Source organism: Muscardinus avellanarius (genome assembly GCF_963383645.1).
Source record: "Muscardinus avellanarius genome assembly, chromosome: 19".
In the NCBI taxonomy this organism is placed as follows: domain Eukaryota; kingdom Metazoa; phylum Chordata; class Mammalia; order Rodentia; family Gliridae; genus Muscardinus; species Muscardinus avellanarius.
The window spans coordinates 1318788-1336091 of NC_137805.1; positions in this window are offsets into that span (position 1 = coordinate 1318788).

Here is a 17304-nt window from a genome sequence, read left to right on the forward strand (position 1 = left end):
AAACAGGGAAAGCAGATTATATATAAAATAAAAAACAAATTCTATTTGTACAATTCTAGCGTAAGTTAGAAACTTTAAAGGACTCTAGAAGAAATTAAGAAAGTTATATAAAAGAAATATATCTGGGGAGTGTAGTTCAGAGGTAGAACTCTCCTGGGTTCAATCTCTAGTATAAAAAAAATAACCAGGCACACACTTGTAATCTCAGCATTTGGGAGGCTAAGGCAGGAGGATTGTGGTTCATGGACAACCTCAGCTACTTACTGAGGCCCTTTGCGACTCAGTGAGACCCTGTTTCAATTAAAAAAAGAATAAAAGATAGGGTTGGGGGTGTAGCTTGGAGGTAGAATGCCCCTGGGTTCCATCCCCAGTACATATATATATATATATATATATATATGTATATATATATAATGTATATATATGTATATATATATGTATATATATGTGTGTGTATGTATATACATATATATTTATATACATATATATATTTATATATATGTATATATATATATCTAGAAGTGCAAAAATGGCTCAAGATTGATGTCTAATATATAAATAACGTGTTAACATAATATAAATCTAATATCATGAAACATAAGATCACTTAATTAAATTTAAAAAGACATTTGTAAAAATTTTAAATTTTTGTTCATTAAACAGGAAAAACAGCTAAGTGTAGTGATGCATGCCTATAATCTCATGCCTCTAACGTGTGTGTGTGTGTGTGTGTGTGTGTGTGTGTGTGTGGTACTAGGGATGGAACACCCCTATTTTTTGTTCTTTACTTTGAAACAGGGTCTCACTGAGTTGCAAAGGACCTCACTAAGTAGTAGCTGAGACTGTCCGCAAACCTCAATCCTCCTGTCTCAGCCACCTAAATGCTGGAATTGCAAGAGGACAAGACAAGAGGACTGCAGGATAGAGGCCGGTGCACAGTAAGTTAGAGACACCCTGATTCAAAATAAAATAGGACTTGGAATTAGCCCAGAGGTAGAGTGCCTTGGTTTCAACTCCCAATACCACACACACATATATACACACGAGCATGTGAGCACATGTGTGTACACCCACAGACATTAGTTATGAAGTAGAATAATCAGATATAGAACATGCATAACCATACCTCTATTTCATGAAAAGATAAGGATTCTATCATCACTTATTTGATATTAGTCTGGAAGTCTTAATGAAAAATACACTATTTTTAATACTTAAAATTTTAAGAACTAAGTATGAGTTCTAGTACATTAGAATGAGGCATGCAACATTTCTGACTATGATATAAAAGCTAAACCTTTGGGTCTTTTTCAAATTAATTGCATTTATTCAACCCCTGATAATCTCTAAACACTTAAATACCAACAATTCCTAAGGTATTCAATGCCCCTCATTTATATTAATAGCAAATTACTTTTTAATTCTTATTTGTAGTTATTATTGGGTTATTAATTTTGTTTTCCAAAGGCTGAACATTCCTGGTTGAACTAAAAAGCAAAGGAAATAATAAAACTAAAAGTTTTAAACTCATAACAGTGAAGCATCTCACTACTTGTCTGTTGTTTTCTCCTTAGCATCAACTAAGAAACAGCAATTTGTGAAGATGATGGATCTTAAATTTCTGTTTGTATTTATTCTTTTGCTGTTGTAAGACACAAGGTAGATTTCTTCAGTGTTTATCTACCTTTTGGTTTCTTGTGCCTTTGGAGTCTTGTTGAGAAAGTTCTTACCTTTGGCTATATATTGCAGTGTTGGACCTATGCTCTCTTGAGCTGCAAGTTCCCTGGTCTAATTTCCAATTTTTTTATAAATCTTGAACTGACTCTTGTGTAGGGTGAGAAAGTGGAGTTTATTTCTATTTCTCTGTATATGGTTAACCAGTTTTGCCAGCACCATTTGTTGAAGAGACTATCTTTTTTCCAGTGTATGTTTTTGGCCCTGTGTCAAAAATAATTTGTCCATAATTGTGTGGATTTATTTTGGCGTCTTCTATTCTGCTCCATTGGTCTATGTATCTCTTTTGGTACCAATGCCATGCTGTTTTTATTACTATGGCTTTGTAGAATAGTTTGAAGTTAGGTATTGTGATTCCTCCTGCATGGTTTTTGCTGCTGAGAACTACTTTGGCTATTCTGGGTTTCTTCTTTCAAATGAATTTAAAACCTGAGTTTCCTATGCCTGTGATTAATTACCTTGGCAATTTAATGGATACAGCATTGAATCTGTAGATCACTTTTAATCAGGGAAACAGGTTGAGCCATTTCTTTTTTTTTTTTTTTAGTTAACCTTTTTATTTGAAAATAAAATACAGATACATGCTGGGTGTGGTGGTACACGCTTATAATCCTAGTATTTGGGAGGCTAAGACAGTAAGTAGGATGGCAGGTGTGAGACCAGCCTCACCTATTTTTTTTTTTAATTTTTTTAATTTTTAATTTTTTTATTTTTAATTGGTGCACTGTATTCATACATCATAGTGGGATACATACTTTTGTAGACATACATGCACACATTGCCCAGTCAGCCCCCACCCGATCCCCACCCCATTCTCTCCCTATCCCTCCCTCCCATGCTTGGCTTAGTGATTGACATCTAGTATTATAGCAATTTATCAAAAATTAAAAATGATAATCTCACATAACAGTTTCATTTGTCTGATACCAAGCTTTTGATGACTTAAAGATAACATTTCAATATTTCTTTTTGCTTTCTTTCTTACCAGAGAATCTATTTTTTCTATTTTTTAGGTGAAACTATCATATATTTATATATTTATTTTTCAGAAAAAAAATCTATCCTAATATGGAATATGGACTCTAGGTACCCACAACGATCTTGAAAAAGAACAAAGCTAGAAGATGTATATTTTCTGATTTCAAACCATATAAAGCTACAATAATTGAAACAGTGTAGTACTATTCTAAAGGCAGATATATAAACCATTGGAGTTAAATAAAAGCCTAGAGCTAAATTCTTCCCTATATTGTCAAGTTATTTTTGAAGAGGATCCCCACACCACATAATTGTCAAAATGACCAATGTGGAAGCCAAGCAGAGAATCTTAAAGGCAACAAAAGCAAAGGGCCAAGTGACATTCAGAGGCAAACCAATTAGAATCACTCCAGACTTCCCAAACCAAGTCATGAGAGCCAGAAGGGCTTGGAGTAACATATTCCCAATTTTGAAAGAAAACAACTTCCAGCCAAAAATTTCCTACCCAGCAAAACTTTCTATCAAATTAGATGGAGAAATAAGAAGCTTCCATGACAAACAGAAACTGAAGGAATTTATGTCTTCAAAACCAGCACTAGAGAAAATACTCAAAGAGATTAACTACAAAGAAGAAATAGGTAACACACATCAGAACTAGAGAAACAAGATTTTCCATCCAACAGACAACTAAGATTGGTTATCTGTGGAGATTCATTATTTATGTTAGTCTTTTACCTATCTGTAAAGGGTATTGTTTGCCTTTATTGTTGTTAATTTTTAGGATTTCTAGTTGGAATATTAATATACCTTCAGATATAGCATTTGGAAATATTTTATCCCATTCTATTAGTAACTGTTAACTCTGTTTACATTGTCTTTGGATATACAATATGTTTTTTATTTTTTAGGGAGTTTGTATACTCTTCTGTTGCCTGTGCCATTGAAATCATGACCAAGAAATCACTGCCAATTTCAGTGTTGTGAGGTTTTATGACCCAGATTTTCTCCTAAAAGTTTATAGTCTTAAGATTTATATTTAGGTCTTTTATCTATTTTGAGTTAATATTTGTATATGGGATTAGGTAAGGGTCCAATTTTATTCTTTTCCATGTAATTATTATTTTTCAACAATATTTAGTTAAAAGATTATTATTCTCACCAACAAATGTTCGTGGAGCCATTTCATTTCCAAAAATAGGAACAAAAATACAAAGAGGGGAAAAATACTCTCCCTAAATAACTCAGTCAATATTTTATTCCAATACTTACATGGACCCTATAAATAAAAAATCAGTGCTCTATCTTAATTGGGCCCAGGAAAGGCAGAGAGAAATGTTCATCCTTTTTCTACTGTTATTTGCCTTCAGGTTGCACAAATGTTTTGGTATCTGAGAAGAAATTAGAAATAAATAAACTAACTCTGCTAGTTTACTATATTTTTAGATAAATTTATGAAGTAGCTTTGCCTGACTTAAATATTATTTTTCTATTTTATCTGGCTCTTCTTTTTTAAAGCTTGTCTTTTTTTCTACTTGGGTTATGTTAGCCACATGAATAATGAGTAGTTATACTACTTACTGTGTGCTACTAGCAGTGGATTTATTTGGCTCAAAAATCTACTACTTTATTTTTGGACTATTTTAATTTTATGGTTAGATATTAAGCTGTAAATTATAAATTATAAAAAGCAAATGGAAGGGCCAAGGAATGAAGCAGTTGGATAATATAGTTAATATTAATTCATTCCATCCTCATAAAATAACCTTACATTCCTTTCTATAATATTTGTCTATATCTATTATTTGTCTATGTTTATTAATATTTGTTAAATTTCATATTTGTTCATGTTTGTTAACAGAAAAACTTATACAATTTTTCATTTTTATGAGATGAAAGCATCAATAATAATTTAAGTATTCTGACAACATAAATAAATATCATAACCACCTAATTTGACAATTTTAACCTTTCCTCAAATAAGATTTTGCTGATGAAAGCCCAAGTTCCAGCACATTCTCCTTCCTCTGCTTTCCTCAGGTGAGCCTAAAGATATAATGAAAGAAACAAAGTTGAACATTGCCATTTCTGATGGCTTTACTCTTGGCTTATGTGAAATGATTTATTTAGAGTCACAATTGGGTTCTACAGAGTGACTTATAAAAGTGTTAGATATCTATCTTCATTTCTCCAAGGGAAAGAGGGAAGACAGACCAGGACACTAGGAAAAAGGAATATTTCCCAAAGTTTTCTAACTGATTTCCCTTATCATGTTCCAAAAGCATGTTTTCTTTATGTTGCCCAATATCCTCTAAAACAAGATGGATAAATAACTGCCAGATTAAAGTTTCATACAGATAAATACAATTTATCTCTAGGTTTCAGTACCATTTAAAGCTAATGTTTGTGGGGTTAGAAACAATGTTTATTTTCATAACAACCCCAAACTTGTCTATCTAAAAGGATTATTGTTAAAACTGAAGGAAACAATTAAGTAGAGGATCTGCTATTGTTTTCCATAAATATCATAATTGAAAAAAATCATGTTCTGACATTCAAAGAGCAAATGATCTGATTGAGAGGTTGAACGTGAAGAGGAGATGAAGATGATTTTATGAAAGTACACTGCTTTGTAATCTACAGAAAATTTAAACGGTATTATGTGTGGTCTCATATCTAGCTATTGAAATGCTTCTCATAATCTTTAGGGTTCAATACTTGACATAATAGTGCAGTCACAGAGTTCTATTTTTTAGTTTTCACAAACTTAGTTCTACACATTTACACCTTCTTTAGGGATTAAAGCTAAAGATTTCTTCCTGCATTTCTCTGTGAAATGTTTTTTCTCATAATTGTAAATTCTTTGACCTTATTAGCTCATCTGCATAACTCTCATCTTCCTTGATGCATGTCTAGTATTGTGTGTGTGTTGGTGTGTAGGGGAATGCATGTGTGCTGGTAGATAGCCAATGGGTATAATATTGAAAATGTTGGAAAATTGGAGATGTTTCCTTGTCTAGGATCAGAACTCCTAAGCTTTAAGAATAAAGAAATCAGAGTGAGCATATCTTATTCTGAAGTAGCTTTGTTATAGAGTCCTTTTTATGAAAAAAAAAGATTTTTGCTTAAAATGAAGTCCATTTTAAACCTTGAAGAGTACTATCTTGTAGTCTAAAGGCTTTCCTGAGCTAGCATACATTGCTAGATTCCAGAAGCCAAGATTGTCCTGAAAATGTATTTCTCCACTAACTGTAGAAGAGAATGGTAGGCAATAACAGCTCTTGACAAATCTGTGAACTAAAAAAAAATGTGCTTGATTCAGGCTCCTCCTTCATCCTCTACACTGAGTAGATATCTATGAACATTTTTGAAACCTTTTTAAAATTGCAAAAATTAAATTTTTAAAAATTAACTATACTTAGCCTTTAGATTTATTGAAGAAAGATAGGTCTTAACCTTTTGGTTAAGTGAGATAGCCCCATACTTTTTTAATGTTCTGCATCACATCTCTTTTCAGTGAAAGATATGTCCATTATTTCTGCAAAAATGTTAACAGCTTTGCAAGTTGCTTTCCACATGATACTTCATGGAATACTCACAAAGTCTTTAGAAGACATGAATTTCTGCTGAAGAAACTAAAGCAGGCAAGGTTGAGTAGATTTCCTAACATCACACAACCCTCAATGGTCAATGTGACCACAGAAAGACAGGAACCTGCTTCCTTCTTGTGGACAAAATATTCTTGGAGGGCAAGAATGGCTCCCATAACAGATCTGCTGACTGTGGTGACATAAAAAGCAGACAGAAAAGTGACTCTTTCTTGGTATCATTCCATTTCCAGATGCTGAGTGGGAAAATCTGTCTCTAATTACTTTTGACAGTTTTGAAAATAAAGTTAAGGTCAGAGCTACAAGCCAAAATACTCAGGCTGTAGCTCTATTTATCACAAAAGACAGAAGGAAAACTTGATTTTAGTACTTACAATTCATTCCTGGCTAAAAATGAGTTCTCAGAAGCAAGGCTGAAAGTACACGTAATTGGAGGAACAATAATTATTATTATGGAATTATAAGGTACATTCCTATAGAACCAGATAAATACCTAAGTCAGTGCTTAAATCATAGCTTCTAAAATTATCCACCCTTTAAGATACTAAAGGAAGTCTCTACACATTTTGCACAGGAATGATTGACCCAAAAATAAAAAAGAATATTGTCCTTGAAATTTTAATGACTTTAAAGTCGGATCTTAAAATGAACTGTTCATAGTCTCTCCTGGAAAGACCCCAAAGCTCTTCCCTCATCCTTTGATCATGCCCTGTTTATGGCCACATGTTTCATCTGACTATTTTCTTGACTGGCATGCCCTCCAGCTCTCCTCTCTCTCTCTCTCTCTCTCTCTCTCTCTCTCTCTCTCTCTCTCTCTCTCTCTCTCTCTCTCTCTCTCTCTGGATCCTGCCATCTTCCATGGTCCAGTCCAGTTTTTCTTCAGATATCCTTCTCTGATCACTTTACACAGCAGAAATGGTCCATTTAATGGTCATTTTTCATGCATGGTCCTGTGGTCATTCTCACAATTGTCATTCAATAACAGTTTAAATATTGAATCAAAGCCAAGTGTGGTGGTGCACACTTGTAATCCCAGCACTTGGGAGGCTGAGACAGGAGGATCGCACAGGTTTGAAGCCAACCTCTGCTACTATAGGTTTGGGAGTATAGCCTGGAGGTAGAAAAGCCCCTCGGCTCCATCCCCAGTACCACAAAAAAGAACTAAAAAATTGAATCATATTTTTATGTTGATATGAAATGACCTTATCTTTTGTGCATTTTTGAAGTGCCTTAGAACAAGCTTAGCATTCAGCATGATCAGGTACAGCATGGAGGAAAGATAATGGGGTCTGTGGGATGGCACTATCACTTCCAAAGATATCTTTTTTTTCAAACTTAATTCCAGAAGAAATTTAATGGTTATTACTTTAAACAATCTCTAAACACTTGACTGTCAACAAAAGAAAACTTGGTAAATGGAACCTATTTAATCATTGTCTTTACAAAACTAAAAAATGCTAAGATGAAAATTAATGATGTGAAAACACTTGACTCATAACCCCTGGATAGCTGTACCATGTTTTATTGTCTTTGTTTATTCAAGATCTAGAAAATTCCTGATATCATAGTATAAACTCCATTGATAATTCTTAAATTAAGGACCATTTTCCAGATCCCCCTCACAGTCCATCAAAATGTCATGAATCCACCTAGCATGGTGGCACACGCTTGTAATCCCCGTGCTTGGGAGGCAGAGACAGAAGAATCATGCAGGTTCGAAGCCAGCCTCACTGGCTTAAGAGACCCTGTTTCCAAATAAAAAATATAAAATACATCTGGGAGTGTAGCCCAGAGGTAGAAGGGTTCCATCCACAGTACCACCAAGAAAAAAAAAGTCATGAATCCTCATTTCTCTACAAAGAAAGGGAGAGAGCACAATTAATTTTCTTCATCTTATAAGATGGAGAGATCTTAGAAGGTGATAGATAATGTTCTTAGATGACCTTAGAAGATGAAAATATCTTCCATGTTCATGGAAGGGCAGGATAAATATCATCAAAATGGCCTTACTTCCAATTGCATCCCTGAGATGAACTCTACCTGGTCATGGTATATGATTTTCATAATGTGGTTTTGAGTTCATGTTGCTAGTATTTTTATCAGGTTTGCATCTAAATTCATCAGAGATATAGACCTGTAGTTTTCCTTCCTTGAGCTGTCTTTATTTGGTTTTGGTATTAATGTGAGGTTGGCTTCACAGATGTATTTGGGAGAGTCTCGTTTTTTTTCTATTTCATGAAATAGATTGAGGAGTGTCAGGATTAGCACTTCTATAAAGGTTTTATAAAATTCACTTCAGAAACCATCTGGTCCTGGGCTTTTCTTTGATGGTAGGCTCTTTATTGCTGTTTCAATCTTTGATCACTATTGGTTGGTTTAAATTTTCTCTATCTTCTTGACTCAGTTTAGAAAGGTTGTATTTATCTAGAAAGTCACCAGTTTCTTCCATATTTTCCATTTTGTTGGAGTATAGTTTTTCAAAATAGTTTCTGATAAACCTCTGGATTTCTACACTGTAAGTAGTAATATCTTTGACTAGTAGTTTACTATTAATTTTTCAAGAAACCAGATTTTGGTTTTGTTAATTTTTTGTATTTTTTATTTTCTACTTTGTTGATTTCTGCTCTGATTTTAATAATTTCCTGTCTTCTACTGGCTTTGGGGTTAGATTGTTCCTGTTTTACAAGGGCTTTGAAGAGTATCATTAGGTTATTTATTTGACAATTTTCTGGTTTTTTTTTCTGTGAGCATTCAGTGCTCTAAATTTTCCTCTTAACTCTTTTACACTGTTGGTGGGAATGCAAACTAGTTCAGCCACTATGGAGATCTGTGTGGAGATTCCTAAGAAAGGTGGAAATAGATCCACCATATGATCCAGCTCTACCACATCTGGGTATCTTTCCAAAGGGGTTAAATTCAGAGAACTACAGCAACATATGCATACCTATGTTCATAGCAGCACAATTCATAATAGCCAAAATATGGAACCAAACCAGATCTCCATCAACAGATGAATGAATAGCAAAACTTTGGGAAATACACACAATGAAATTCTATTCAGCCATAAAGAAGAACAAAATTATATCATTTGCAAGAAGATGGAAAGCCCTAGAGAACATTATGTTAAGTGAGATCAGCCAAGCACAGGAGAAGGTACATATGTTTCCTCTAATATGCCCAAACTAGGGAACACAGAGGATACCAGTGGGACTCCGGATAATGGAGGGGAAATATCAGCAAAGTTTGAATGGAAAGATAGGAGAGGAGGAAGGCTGATCTTGATTAATGAGGGTCTATATCGAATATGTGTAAAATTATGAATATGACATGGTTACCCTGGACAACCATTGGTGAGAGGGGGGAAGGGAAAATGGGGTGGAGGGGAGAGGGCACCAAATATAGTTTAAATGTATACCATTTATGTTCAATAAAAATTTGTTTAAAAATAAATAAATCAATAAAAGAAAAAATAAATTTTCCTCTTAATATTGTTTTCAGAGTGGCTGAGAGATTTTGATATGTTGTATCTCTATTTTCTTTTGTTTCTAGAATTTTCTTGATTTCACCCCTTATTTCTTCTATGACCCATTCTTCATTCAGCATTGTGGTGTTCAGTCCTCACATATTTATATGGTTTCTCTGGGTCTTTCTATAGTTGATATCTAGTTTCATTCCAAAGAGGGAAGTATGTCACATTTTTTTTTAATTTGCTAGTACTCAGTTTGTGACCCAGGTTGTGATCTACATTGGAGGAGGTTCTGTGAGCAGCTAAGAAAAATGTAAACTCTGCTGTAGTTGGGTGGAATATTGTATGTGTCTAATAGATCCATTTGGTTGATAGTGTTCTGAGGCATCTTTATGATTTTTTGTCTATAATATTGGTCTAATGGTGTGAGATGGGTATGAAGTCTCCCAGTATTATATTATTGAGATTTATGTGTGACAAAAAGTTTGTTTTATGAAAGTAGCTGCTCTTGTGTTTGGAGCATAAATGTTGACTACTGTTATTTTGCTTTATTTCTTTTAGTAAGACCTAGACAAGGAAAATTATAAGACACTAAAAAAATGAAATCAAAGAAGTTCTTAGAAGATGGAAATATGATAGTTCATGTTCATGGATAGGCAGAATAAATATCAAAATAACCATACTTCCAAAAATGATCTACAGATTCAACATAATACCCATTAAATTACCAAGGTCATTCCTCACAGACATATTAAAATCAGTCCTTAAATTCATCTGGAGCAATAACAACAACAACAACAACACACCATTATAGCTAAAGTAGTTCTCAGCAACAAAAACCATGCAGGAAGAATCACAATACCTGACTTTAAACTATACTGCAAAGACATAGTAATAAAAACAGCATGGTACCAGCACAAAAACAGATACATAGATAAATGGAATGGAAGACTCAGAAACAAATCTGCAAACTTATAGCCAAATGAATTTTTTTTACAAAGGGACAAAATATATTTAAAAAAAGCCTCATTAACAAATGATGTTGGCAAAACTGGTTAACCATATGCAGAAAAAGAGAAAAAATTCCCACTTTCTCATCCTGTATAAGAGTCAATTCAAGATAAATCAAAGACTTGGAAATTAGAGCAGAGACCTTGAGGATCCCCGAAGAGGGCATAGATCCAACACTGCAACACATAGGCACAGATAAAAACTTAAAGACACAAGAAACTAAAAGGCAAATCAATATGTGGGATTGCACTAAACTGAAGAGCTTCTGAAAAGCAGAGTATCAATAATCTCAACCAAAAGCCAACAGAATAGGAGATTTTTACCACCTACTCCTCTGATAGAGGTATAATATCTAAAATATACAGAGAACTCAAGAAACTCAACACTAAGGAAACAACCGAATAAAAATGGGCAAGCGAACTAAATAGACACTTCACAAAAGAAGAAATTCAAATGGCCAATAAATGCATGAAAAAATGCTCAACATCTTTAGCAATCAGAGAGATGAAAATCAAAACTACCCTGAGAGTTCACCTAACTCCAACTAGAATGGCAATCATTCAAAACACAACAACAACAACAAATACTGGCGAGGATGTGGAAAAGTGGGAACTCTAAAACATTGTTGGTGGGATTGCAAATTAGTGCAACCACTTTGGAAAACAGTATGGAGAATTTTCAGAAGAATGGCAGTGAACTTATTATACAATCCAGCAATACCACTTCTGGGTATCTACCCAAAAGAATTGAAACCAAACTTCCAAACTAATGCATGTGCATCTATGTTCATAGCTGCACAATTCACCATTGCAAAACTATGGAACCAGCAAAGATGTCCATCAACAGGTGACTGGATTAAAAATTATGGGATATGTACACAATGAAATTCTACTCAGCCATAAAGAAAAACATAATTACATCATTTAAAGGGAAATGTTTGGAACTGGAAAACATTATGCTAAGTGATGCACAACAAAGAAATTGGATGCTCTCCCTAATATGTGGAAGCTAAGGAGAAAATGGGTCATTGAAGAAACTCTTGGTGAAAGAGATACTTTAGATAAGCAAATAAGACTGAGGGGATGGAAGGGGGAAGAGGGAAATTCTCTAATGTACATGATGTACTTCAATAAACATACCAATGTCAATCACAAGCCAAACACGAGAAGAAGGGAGGAGGGAATGGGGCGGGAATTGGGTAAGGACTAATTGGGTGATGTGTGCTTGTATGTCTCTACCATCTTGTACCCCATTAAGTTGTATAACCACAATACACCAATAAAAAAAATTTAAAAGTAGATTTGGAAAGAAGGTGGGGAAGAAGGACAAAGGAAGTTGACACCTTAGGAACATAGCAAGAATTAGTAGGTGAGATAAAAAGAACCCTTACTTTAACACTAGTTGGGTTCTTAAAAGTCATCAAATAATACACTTCTTAGAGTGTTTTTTTTTCCAACAGCATTCCTGCAAAATAAGAAGAAACTGAGTTCTAGGGTCAAATAAATGTGGGAAATGAATGTTTTATTTGTCAGTACAAGATATGTAATAAATAGGCTTTGAAGGGTTCCATTGAAAAAATTTAATTTACTTCACTTGGCATTTCCAAACTATCTCAAGTAACACTTTTAAAAATATGACCTTGTTATTTAACTCAGTTCTTTTATGTAGATGTAAGAAAATCCATGTGGCTGATTAGGAGGTGGTCTTAGTTCAAAGCACAGGCTTTGTGAGGTATATGGCTCACTTACCTAGCAGGGAATCTTGCTTGGACAGCTCATAAAATTGGTAAACAGTGGAAGCTAAGCCACAAGGTTTCTCTGACTACTGCACATGCAATTTATGTGAAATAAAGTATGTCACTTTACTCAAATCAGTTTAAACTTCCTGAGTCATTTTCTCTCTTTTTCCAAATAAAGAATCTAGACATGGTGGCACATACCTATAATCCCAGCACTTGGGATGTTCAGGCAGGAGAATTGAAGATTCAAGGCCAGCTTCAACAACTAAGAGAGACCTTGTAGCCGAATGTGATAGCATACACTTATAATCCCAGTACTTGGGAGGCTGACATAGGAGGATCACATAGGTTCAAAGCCAGTCTCAGACACTTAGTGAGGTTCTCAGTAACTTAGTGAGTTCCTGTTTCATATAAAATATAAAATGTGTCTGGGGGTGTAGCATGGTGGTGGAAGGCCCCTGGGTTCCACCCCCAATAACGCAAAAAAGAGAGACCCTGTTTCAAAATATATCTAAAAGGGTTGGGAGTATAGTTCAGAGTTAGACTGCCCCTGGGTTCAATTCCCAGTAGCAAAAATAAATAAGAAAATAAAGATACAGTGACCTTCCATGATGTGAGGACTTGTAATAAGAAGAAACATGAAAGTAGCAAACTCAGAGAATCATAAGTATTTGGAGAAGAAAACAAAACAAAACAAAACAAAAGACAGGGTTCCATTTGCTTTACCTGTAATGGATGTGGAGCAAATACCCAAACACTTAAGCTTACTGAGAAATGTTAATTCTTAATATTCAGGTGTGCTTTTATTTAATTATCCTGCTGTAACCACAAGTCCTCATCTCCAAATTGACAACATGAACAATTTACACTTTATCAGATATGTGGACACACAGCACAGCACAGGAAGTCTTTCAGAACACATGCTAGGAAAGGATGGTGTTGCTATAGCAACAGCATCCAGCACTCTCTACCCTTAGCACCCTCCTTGCTAGGGCCCCATCTTCCCTGGAAGGTTTTTTGTTTTACTTGATTTATATTCAGTGGATGTACATTAGAGCCTCATCATACTAAGGTATAGGTTTCTATATAGATGACACATTGAGATTCAATTTGTTAAATATGTCCATTTATTCCCAAACTGAGATACACATGAAAGTAACCCATAGTTTAAAGCTTGGGTGTCTGTGCTTAACTCCAGGCCTATGGATAAGGACTTCCTAAGAATTCAGCCTGTGGGATATATACATTTAATTTCATTAGTTTGGGGAGGCACTAATTTGCTCCAACATTTTTATTTTATGCATGAATTAAAATGAACTCTTAAAACTTCTAGGAACAAACCTCTTAACCCCTATCAACTTTTTACATTTGAAATGCAAACTGAGTCCGATTCTATGCTCCCAAGTTCTGGGAGTACTCTGCATATGCCTGCCAGTACCCAAATTTTAAGAAAATATATCCTTTTCCAAATTTCTACCATTAGTTTGCCTGACTAATTGGCTTGTCTTAAAATGTGGCTGATTATAAATAATTTCTGTAAGTAGTAGGAATAGTCTTCTATCTGTCATGTATATTGATTGGCTTCGTATAGATTTCCCATAAAATAAATATTTCTGGTCTACATAATGGCTAATAATTCCTTTCCCCACTCTGTCACTATTTTATGATCCTATGAAATTGGATTCAGAATTAACATAGAGATAATAGATTCTGATTATTTCCAAACTAAGACAAATGTGTTTTCTAGACTTTAAAAATAAAATACCCATAATTTTTCTTTGATCCTTGGGTGCATAAAAGATATGTTAAACACAGGATATGCCAATTAGTATAAATTGATGATATACTATTTTATACTTTTTTCTATTAGCTTTTGGAAACTGACCCAACAGCAGTGAGTTTCTACCAATGTAGACCCTGGGTACTAAACAACTCTAAGAATTAGAATTTAGGCAAATTTTGGAGTTTTTAGCATAAAGTTGCCATTAGGTGACAACTTTCTATCTCTACTTAACCCAGACCCTTTTTTTTTTTTCAACAAACAACTCTAGGAAAAAGGTACAAATATTATCATAGTTCCTTTCAGATAAAAAAAGGGGTTTCTAGACTTCAGCACTACTGTTTTTCTGGTCTGTCAAATTCATTGTTGTTGGGTGCTGTCCTGTGCATGATATGATATTTAGCACTATCCTTAGCCTCTAGGCACTAGGTGCCAGTAGTATCTCTCTGTAATGATAACAAAGAGTCTTTAAACTTTGTCAAATGTCCTCTGGGAGGCAAATTTTCCCTTGATTGGGAGAAAATGCTTTATAGTTTACTAGTCTGGAATACCTATCCCATCTGCAATTCTTCCCCATGGCTACTTTCAGAATGACATTTCCCTACAGATGCTTGGCTAAATGGCTTATCTAGTTCTTGCTTTTGAAATGTGTTCACTGAGATACAATTTACATATTACAAAATAATCCTAAGCATATAATTCAATGGTTTTAATATTTTCATAGAGCTGTAAAACCATCACCAAAATCTAAGTTTGAAACATGTCCATTGCTTTCAAAATAAACTCCCTGTGCACTAGCAGTCACTCTCCCCTCCACATTCCCCCAGCCCGGAAGATCTACTTACCTACTGTCTATCTCTATAGATTTGCCTATTTCAAAATTTTCACATTCTTTTTATTATAAAATAATATCACATTGTTTATCACATATGCATAATTTAATCACCAGTTCATGGACATTTAAGCCATTTTCACCTTGGGCTATTACAAATACCAATGCTATGAATATCAACATACAAGTTTTTTTGCATGTGTACATTTTTATTTCTCTTGAAAATATACCTTAGAGAGGAATTTCTGGGTCATATAGGAACTCTGCATTTAACATTCAGAAGAACAGCCAGACTGTTTTCCAATAGCTACATACCATCTCCCAGGTATTTAGCCAATGCCAATTTAGTGACATTATTTAAATATTTGGCAAAAGCAGTTGCATGTCTTTTTGCAATAATAGAAATATAAAAGATAAGCATTTTATTATCTGCAGATGGCAAGGTTTTATCATCACCATTTAAAACTAATCCTTTATATGAAATTACTTTTGTTTCCTAATTTCTCTCTAGCTTCCACATATGAAAGAAACTATATATATATATATATATATATATATATATATATATATATACACATACATATGTATTTGTAAAGTTATCAATACGAATCTCATGTACTAGGAGGGGGAGACAGTGGGGTGTGGAAAGGGAAATACATCAAGTGCTATGGGCATGTATGTTTCTATCACTCTAAACCTCATATTATGATGTATAATTTTCAATGAACCAATAAAATATATTAAATAAAAATAACAAAATCTCTACCATCTTCTTGAAGCTCTGCATATTCAGCCTCCTTTTGGAACAAGTCATCTTGTTCAAATGTTCACCTTGCGGGTACTTTTGGAAGAAGCTGACCTTCCAAACTTGGGCCTTCTATTCATGCATTAGTTGAGATTTATTTTGCTTTTTACATGACAGTGAGACTGGCTTTAGACTTTTCCTGCAACCATTCCCATTGTTCATGTGGTTAAACCAACCAAAGACTATTTTCCAAGGAAATGTGTAGAGCTGCAAAAAAAAAAAAAAATGCTTTCTTTGCTCCCCTTTAACGGGAAATAAGGAAGATGTTCTTTTTAATAATGTCAGCACCCCAACCTCTTCAGTTGTTAAAGAATAGCTCTAGATTTAACTGACAGCACGGGATGGCTGAACCAGACAAAATGTGTGCCCCATAAGAATTTGAGTCAAACCTAAAGATCTTTGACTCCACACAAGAGACATTTGCTTTGCAAAAATTGAACAAAAAGAGAAATTTAATAAAGAAAGTCACAGAATCTGGGAGTCTGGGGAAGGACAGAAACCCAGGTGGCTACCACATATATGGGATACAGTAATAGGTTTGTGTTCCTTAGGCACTTGTGGGTTTTGGGAACTATGCTTAGTTAAAATTATTTTCACTTAACTACCACAGCATTCATGTGAAGCAGGCATTATTCTGTCTATGTTATTGGTGTGGAAGTTTCAGGAGCCTAGATTATTTTCCCCAGATGTCAGGAAATGATAGATGTCAACGAGGTGGACCAACACTCAGACTCCTCTGCTGCCAATCCCCTAATATCATTTTGGTTATATCATGTGGAATGCTTGGCTGCTCAATCTCTCCAAAATCTCTTTTGCTCAGAGACAGATTTAATTAGACATGTACTATATATACAAACTTTTTTTATTCCCCTAGACATTTTGCAATAACCCTGAATTAAGATAAATTTGTTAACAGCCACATACCTGATCCAAGTATCAATTGACAGATGAGTAGATAAGCAAAATGTGGTTTATGCATACAATTAAATATTATTCAGTCTTAAAATAAAGGATATTCCAACACATCCTATGACATGGATGGACCTTTAGGACAATTATACTGTCTCAAATAAGCCAGTCTCAAAAGGACAGTGTATGATTCCACATATAAGAGAAATCTCAGCTTCACAGGGAAAGAAAGCAGACAGAGGTTGTCAAGAACCAGAGGAGAAAAGTTAGGGAGTATGGATAATGAGCACAGAGTTTCAGTTTTGTAGCACAAAAGAGATGGATTGTGATAATGGTTATATAAAAATATGAATATACATAATATGCCATTGAATTACCCTGTTTAAAAATAAAAAATAAAAATAGCACTGGGGGTGTAGCTTGGAGATAGAATACTCCTGGGTTCA